Below are 9,028 nucleotides of genomic sequence, written 5' to 3'. Positions count from 1 at the left end.
TTGCATGCTAATAAAAGGATAAACGAAAGATTCCGTTAATACATAAACCAGACTTAACAGAAAAAGTGGACCACTTATTTGATTAGACATGTTTCTTTTAACATTATCTACAAAAATGAGGCAATTCTTTATTGTGGTCCTAAGTACGACACATTCGTAAGAGTCACCGTAATCATTTTATAACATTTTGATCGCAGTTAAAGATTCAAATTCAGTGAATAAATTTTAGAAAAAGAACCTTGTCGAACAACTTCGCTTTAACTCCAAATTTAAGCGGTTAAGATAAAGGACTAGTCAAGATTATGAGGGAAAGAGCCTAAGATTATATACAAAGGGAACTTATCATACTCAAACTGTATCAACATTTTTAAGTCAATATCAGTTTTATGTGATTTTCTATGATACGTGATGACAGAAAAATTAATAATATTGGACGTAATACAACAATTCTAATCCGTTTATGTTACGCTAATAAAAATAATATGTTTTAAAAAGTTTTACATCGTCTAGATTAATTAAGAAGTGAGTGTTAGTAACTATATAATGGGCTCTAAGTTCATGATTTTTTTATTCTAAGTCAAAGACACTTTGAGCTAGTGTTTAACTTTTCTTATTCTCTTGTAACAGAGTGTTGTGAGGTGTAACGAAATTCTTGCTCTGAAGGGTGTTGATATATTTGGGGTTAGAGGGTTAATAGTATTTTCTGTGTATTGTACAAATTTGCACATAGTGATTATTATATGTGGTTGTGATTTTTCTCCGTATTTGGAGTTTCCACGTTATGTGTTCTCTAGGGGTTAGTCTTATTTTTTTGTTAATAGGGTGATTCTTGGGGATAAAAACGGTAATGTTCTTAATTGATGATGTGTTTTTCCCAAATGGTGGTATCAAGACTATGGTTCGATAGGATTTTTTTCTTAGTATGCTTTGTGGTTGCAACATAGTCTGATCTTCCACATCAGAAAATATTAATTCCTTGTTGTTAGAGAATCATCCTTGGTTGCTAAAGTTGCAATGAGAATTTTGATGGAAGGATCATTGTCAGTGTTGTGACGTAGTGAATATGTAGCGGGGTCCGTGGAGGTGCAAGAACTATGAGTCGTGCTGGATTTGCAGTGGAGTTCGCGTGAGGCGAGATGTTCTTGGATTTGCGAAGGACGTCGCAGTTGGTGCTCGCATGACTCGGTGAGTCATGTACGATGGAAATATGATATGTGTGAGTCATAGTTTACGACATGTGCGTGGAAGAACTGTTGTATTCTATATAATTTAATTTTATAAAATTATTACTCTCTATTATTATTGTGGATTGACATTAATTAATAAATTATATTATTTGTAAATATCAATTATATTGCACAATTGTTATTAATTTATGGATAATATATATTAGGTTTCTGATGAACGATCCGTGATGGGTTTGATTGTTCAATGAACGGTCTATGATGGACTTAAGTATTAAGGAACTTGTTGAGAGGTCCCTGATCTCTACTGGTAATGATATAAAATTGATATCCCATTAGTCAGTTTTAAAAAGAGACGACACCAAAATACATTTGAAAGATGCGCTCTAGAAAAAACTACTAGAAAGAGAGCAGTATAGTCTCAGAAGTAAATAATTTCTAATCTTTCATTGATTATATTTGGAAGATCATATACCACTACTCTTTCATCTATATTGTTCCTAATTATAGGTACGCTTCACATTCTACTATCGGTATCAGGAACCGTACTTATTGTATGAATGGTTTGATATTTTTTGTGATCTATTTAAGATTCATAATCTAACAATTGGTATCAGAGCTATTTATATTTATGATTAAGATTTTGTTCTCTTTCTGCATAAACCTTAATTTGTTTTTCCCAATTTTATGACGAACCCTAATAGAAAATTTAGCGGTTTCTGAAACTGTTCTCTCACAATCAGGTTTAGGGATTTCTCTTTGAATGTTTTTTTTTTCTCTAGAAATCCCTGATTAAAAGGTTTCAAACCCTAATTTTGGAAAACCTTTTGTACACGACCTTGTTCATCTTCCTCGCGGGTATTTTATATCTTCGATCTCTTTCTCGCGATGTGTTCTCCTGGTTTTTTCTCCAATCCAGAGCGTTTTGTGGCCAATCTAGTTTCAGACCTTCTCCTTGCATTCTCGCATTCCAGCACTTTTGAACCCCCTCCGTCAATGTTCGCAGTGCCAATCAAGGTTGGTTCGCGGCGACTTTCAACACTCATTTTGTGAATCTCGCTTCTTGCGTGTGGTGGTGTGCACGGTCCGTCCAATGTTCGTTCTGGCGGCGAAATCGTGACATCACCAGTGGTGGTTTAATATCCTGCAGTGGTGGTGCACGGAGGATCTGCGACTCGCGACATTGATGCGCTGACTTCATCGTCCAAGGTTCACGGTGGTGCGGTGATTAACGATAGTGACATTTTAGTTCGTCGCCTGTGATGCTTTGCAATTTGCAGTGGCTGCTGAGAGGCGCTCTTGCAGATTTGGTTCGTCACTGACGACGACAAGATGTTTTCCCTGATCTGTTATTGCGGTCTCAAAGATGAGGCGCGTTCTGCAGTAGGGGCGATTTTCGTTTGGTTTGCTGCGATGGTCTCCATCTTTGTCACAATGGGGACTGGCGGTGGATCTGTTGGCGTCCCTATGTTATTTCGGGGTGATGGTTCGTGATATGGGTTGAGAAGTTTTTTTTTCGTTTCGCGATTTGTGTTTTCCATAAGATTGGTTGTGGTGTTTATGCAATGTGGTTGCTTGATGGTCTTTTCTATTCCAATGGTGGCCTGAATTGTTACCATAATGCATTGCTCTATGTTGTTAAATAGCCATTATAATGCTACTGTGATGTTGAGCTCTTGGGAACCATGATTGTAACAATATGTTATTGTGGCTACTTTGGGTGTTGTAATTATAGCATACGTCTTGTTGCATCCTCTTGGTATCTTCAGCAAACCTTTGGTCTGTGAAACTTCTGTGTAATATTTTGTGTAAACTTTTGCCTCAGTGATAAGTTTCTTGTTATACGACTTATGGTCATTGGTTAGTCATGGAAGTAACCTTTCTTTGTCCACCAGAGTGTGTTTGTTTGACTTTATGAAATCCTACAATGGTGAGGTGCATTTCTTGACTTTTTAAATTAATAATCACAAACCTGAAGGTTTCACTTGATTGTGGTTTAGCATCAGAGAGAAATCAATTAACATGATACCCTTATGTACTATTATTAGAATCTCTCTTGTTAAGCCATGTGTGAGTAGACTCATTTTGAACTATTTTCATTTCACCATATAAAAGGTCAGATTGAAATCGTGATCATAATGGAGAGGATTGGTTAAAACCATTTAATGGTTTTATTTTCAATTGATGACAGATTCAATTTCAAATCAATATTAGCCATGACATATATGTGGACTTTTCTTAAGTCTTCTGTTTACATTACTTTCACATTGTTTAAAAAGGTTGAAAAGGTTTGTGGGCATTCGATATTCAATGACCTTGTTTTCAAGAATTATTTAATTAAATACTCGGTAAAAATTGGACAAGTCGTAATGATAGTGATATTTCATTTATCTAAGAGTTATGGTCAACACGAACCTATCTCGGAAAAAATGTTTTTTTGTTATGTGATTTGAAAGTTTAATACCTTGTCAAGTGATTGGAAAATTCATAAAGCTTTTTTTTTTCTATGGAAAGTTTTTTCAACTTTTACGAGAAAGTTTTGTTCCAAGTTTCATTTGGTTTTGGACTACAAAATGTTTTCCTTTTACTTTCACTTGAATGTCATTTTGTACAGTGAAATCCGTGATGGATTTAGAGCAAGAAAATTATGTATTTATGATATATATATATATATATATATATATATATATATATATATATATATATATATATATATATATATATATAAGTTGCATGTGAAAATAATATAATTTTATAATTGTGATCTCACCTATCGTGGACACAATTATATAAGATTTTGTGTGAATGAAATAATTTAATTTTAATTATTTCATGAATACAACTTAATTTTATATATCATTCTCTCGACTTTTGGGTATGAAATGTTTTGTACAAGTTCTCTACTATTTTGGTGACGTGTTAGTATACTCTGCTCTCCCGGTTAGCATGACTATACTTGAATTAATTTTGACCCTTATTTGGAAATGTTATTATTTAAGGGATTGTTTATGCATAGTATACTTTTATTATATTTTGTTAAGCATGGGTGATATAATTTTATATAATTGTGAACTCACCTATCGTGAGTACAATTATATGAAATTTTGTGCTAACTAGATATTTTAATTATCTCATTAATTAATTTTATATTACATTAATGTCAATCATGCTCGTATGTTATTTTAATTCAGATGATATGGTGTACTTTGAATTTTATCTTATGTCAATTATTTGTCTTGTACCCTATCAGTATTAGATTTCTTTATGAGATGAGTTGCGCATTGTCTTTTATTTCTTAATTATATTTCTTATTTATTATGATTCTTAGGCGGGATCATAATGGATGAGAAATGTGGTATTATAGGCATGTTTGACTGTGTATTCAGAAACATTACATTTTATTGCACAATAATTGTGTATATTAGATGTTTATTTGTTGTTACTGGCTTCTTTCCTATGCAATTGAATTCGGTCAAAACTTTGAATAAGATAAATATTGAGGACTGGAAAGAATCTTTGGACTTATATTTGGCAAATATCGACATGGACTCTTCTTGGAGAGAAGAAGAGCCTCCAGCTCATACTCCTGAGTCCACTACTGTCTAGAAAGCTTCTTGTGAGAAATTGGAATACTTAAATAAAGTTTCTTTGACGGTGTTGAAACACACCATGAGGAAGTCTATATGGTTCAACCTGATAGCTCTTGCTAAATAAGGCAAAGAGCATTTAGTTTGCAAGTTAAAGAAGTCTATTTATGACTTAGACAAGCTTCTAGACAATGACATTTGATATTTGGCCGGATGGTCACTTCTTTTGGCTTCAAGAAAAATACCACAAATCAGTGCCTTTACTTGAAGGCTAGTGGGGGTCAATTCGTCATTGTTGTCTTATATGTTAATGATATTGTTCTTTCTAGTAGAAGGGTTGAACTTAACTGAGACAAAATTTATGTTAAATAGCCACTTTGTTATGATGGACCTTGGCAATGCCTCTGTTGTTTTAGGCATTCAATTTTTCGTGACAGGTCATGTGGCATTCTTGGATGGTCTCAAGGAGGATATATTGATCCTCAAGGTTTAACATGCATTCTTACTCCTCATGTGTAGCACCTATTCAAAAAAGTGACAAGCTCTCTAAATGTCAATGTCCTCAAAATTGATAGACAATGATAGAGTTGAATTGAAAAAAGTTCCATAATTGCTTCCGTTGTTGATAGTTTAATGTATGCTCAAGTTTTGTATTCGTCCCTTTAAATCTTTTGCTTTAGTATTGTAGGGAGATACTTGAGCGACTCAAGTTTGGGTCATTGTAAAGCCGTTAAAAAAAGGTCTTTAGATATTTGTAGGGAACAAAGGATCACATGTTGACATATAAGAAGTCTGATCAACTTCAGGTCATTGGTTATTCTAATTCTGATTTTACTGGTTGCCTTGACGACCGAAACTCTATTTCCAACTTTGATTTTATGATGAAAGGAGAAGCTATTTCTTGGAAGAGGGTTAAACAAACTCTTATAGCTACTCCTGAAGGCAGTATGTTGCTTGTTATGAAGCACTTGTCAAACTATGTGGCCTAAAATTTGTTTTTTTGACTTTCAAATTGTTGAAAGTATTTCTAAGCTGCTTGTAATATATTGTGGAAATACTACTGCCTTAGATTTCTCTCAAAACAACATACGTTCTAATGCTCAAAGCATCTTGATATAAAATTTATGTTTGTTAGAGAGAAAGTTTTAGATTTTCAGACTCAGATTGAACATATTATTACATAAGATATGTTAGCATATCCACTAACTAAAGACTTAGCTATTGGAGTTTTTTCAAAATCATGTAACTCATATGGTTGTGGTTAAGTCTTTTGATGTACTGGGTTAGTGGGAGTCTGAAATGTACCCTTTATATTATCATGGTTTTCATGAGATGTAAATTTATAAATGATGTCAGGTTTATTACATCTCTTTTGGCATATAAAATGTATGAACCATTTTGGGATCACATATTTATTATGTTTGTTTTTATTTTATTTGTTATCCATTATTTTTGAAATCTAAGCATATGATATGTATCTGTATCGGATATTATCTTTGTGATTCATGCTTATATTTCTTAATTGGTATTTGTGCTTATGTTGTAATTGATATAATTAATTTATTTATTAATGTTATCCAAGTAGGAGATTGTTGTATTTTATATAATTTTATTATATAAAATTATTACTCTCTATTATTATTGTGGATTGACATTAATTAATAAATTATATTATTTGTAAATATCAATTATATTGCACAATTGTTATTAATTTATGGATAATATATATTAGGTTTCTAATGAACGATTCGTGATGGGTTGAATTGTTCAATGAACGGTCTATGATGGACTTAAGTATTCAGGAACTTGTTGAGAGGTCCCTGATCTCTGCTAGTAAGGATATAAAATTGATATCCCATTAGTCAGTTTTAAAAAGAGACGACACCAAAATACATTTGAAAGATGCGCTCTAGAAAAACCTACCAGAAAGAGAGCAGTATAGTCTCACAAGTAAACAATTTCTAATCTTTCATTGATTCTATTTGGAAGATCAGGTACCACCACTCTTTCATCTATATTGTTCCTAATTATAGGTACGCTTCACATTCTACTATTGGTATTAGGAACCGTTCTTAATATTTGGGAATAACTTATTGTATGAATGGTTTGATGTTTCTTGTGACCTATTTAAGATTCATAATCTAACAAGAACTGCTCTGCGGTTTACAAATCAGCTTCGACAAGAGTCAATGGAGGTGCTAGACCGATAGGTGTTGCGTCTCGGCGAGGGAGTCAAACGACACAATGGCTGGAAAGTGCAGATGTTCGATATGTGACTTCTTGCATGTTTTGTGGTTTTGCACCATGGGTTGTGGCATGGTTTCGACGAAGGGTGTATGGTGTTTATGCACGAATATTGACTAATATTTATGCAAGGTGTGTGTTTATTATACACGGGCATTGGTTAACACCGATGCAGGGTGCATGAAAATTCTTGGGATGACTTAATTCGAAGTGGAAATTCTTGGGATCATTTAATTCCAAGTGGAAATTCTTGAGATGGTTTGATTCCAAGTGGAAATTCTTGGAATGATTTGATTCCAAGTGAAAATTCTTCAAATGGTTTAATTTCAAGTGGAAATTCTTGGGATGGTTTGATTTCGATTGAAAATTCTTGTGATATTTTGATTCCAAGTGGAAATTCTTGGGATAGTTTGATTCCAAGTGAAAATTCTTAGGATAGTTTGATTCCAAGTGAAAATTCTCGGGATGACTTGATTCCAAGTGATACTCCTTATGGTGGAGTATGATTGGTGGTATAGGCAATGAAAATGTGTTTATTTTAATTAGGGTGGAGAATGTTGGGCTGATGAAAATAACATGTCTCCTACATCTCCTAGCATAACCAAAGGAGTATAATGGACTCTAAGTTCATAATGTTCCTTACCCCAAGTCAAAGACATTTTTAAATTAGTGTTTGACTTTTCTTATTTTCTTGTAATAGAGTATTGTGAGGTGTAGCGAAATTTTTGCTCTGAAGGACATGGGTGTACTTGGGTCAAAGGGTTTTGAGTATTTTCTGTGTGTTGTACAAATTTGCACATAGTGATTATTTTCTATGGTCGGTTTTTTCTCCGTATTTGGAGTTTTCACGTTATATTCTTGTGTTCTCTTATTTAATCTTATTTTTTCGTTAATAGGGTGATTCTTGGGAATAAAAGCATTAATGTTCTTATTTGATGATGTGTTTTTTTGAACAGTTTAAAAAAGAAATAGATAATACTTGTTCTGATACACTCCCACATCTCTTAGGAATCAAGGTCACGCGCAATTTAAATACTCATTCCTTCCTCACCCTCCAAGACGCATTTTAAAGATAAAACCATGACAAAGCTCCACACTCTAAAACATACATGGAGTAAAAATATTTAACACCTATATTTCTCTCTATGAATGAAAATTAAACTAACTAATTTATCAGCAAAATGATTTCGTACATGAGAAACTTTGAACTATAAATACATATAAAAATGTAAACACCAACATCATGACCCTCTAAGACTCCAAAAAGTTATTCATTGATAAAAATAAAACATAAATTATAAAAAATCACTTTCCGACCAAAACATTTGTAGAATTTATTTTGTATTTAAATTTTTATTTTTATTTTTTCTCTTATAATATTTATGGAATTTATCTTATAGATAAATTTTGTTTAAACAAATATCTTATAGATATATGGTGAGAAATTTATTTTAACAAATTTCTTTTTGTTTCTCATCCAACCAAAATAAATAAGTGTCACAGTAGGTAGGTGCTCTTTGAGAATGGAAACTCGTGGAAAGCATGGAAGCATAACGTGTCAATGTCTTAGCCTTGGACAAACAATGAGTTTGTAAACTTACCTCCCAATTATGTCTTTAACGAGCTTTATGTCGCAACAGTCATTTAAAGGATTTGTAATGATCATGATATATAGAGGTATTACAAGAGCAAGATGCATGGAATATGTTGACAAAAAGAAGAAGATGAACATCTTCCTCCAATAAGGAGTTTTGATGATGATGACTTATGAAGAAGTATGGAAGACTTGATGATGATGCATGGAAAATGTTGAAGACTTAAAAGAATGCTTCGATTCAAGAGATTAATTGAAGACTTAAGAGTTTAGTTGTTTAAAGTCTTGTAATATGTGTACATTATTTAAGATAGTTAAAATAGTAGGTCAAGAGTCAAAAGGCAGAACCCAAACAATAGAGCACTGAGAGAAATTCTTATTTTTACAAAACGCACTGTGATAATCGATTATCACTTATG

The sequence above is a fragment of the Vigna unguiculata genome, chromosome 3 (assembly GCF_004118075.2).
Source record: "Vigna unguiculata cultivar IT97K-499-35 chromosome 3, ASM411807v1, whole genome shotgun sequence".
In the NCBI taxonomy this organism is placed as follows: Eukaryota; Viridiplantae; Streptophyta; class Magnoliopsida; order Fabales; family Fabaceae; genus Vigna; species Vigna unguiculata.
The sequence above is the reverse complement of the archived record's forward strand: the minus strand, read 5'-3'. Positions refer to the sequence as shown.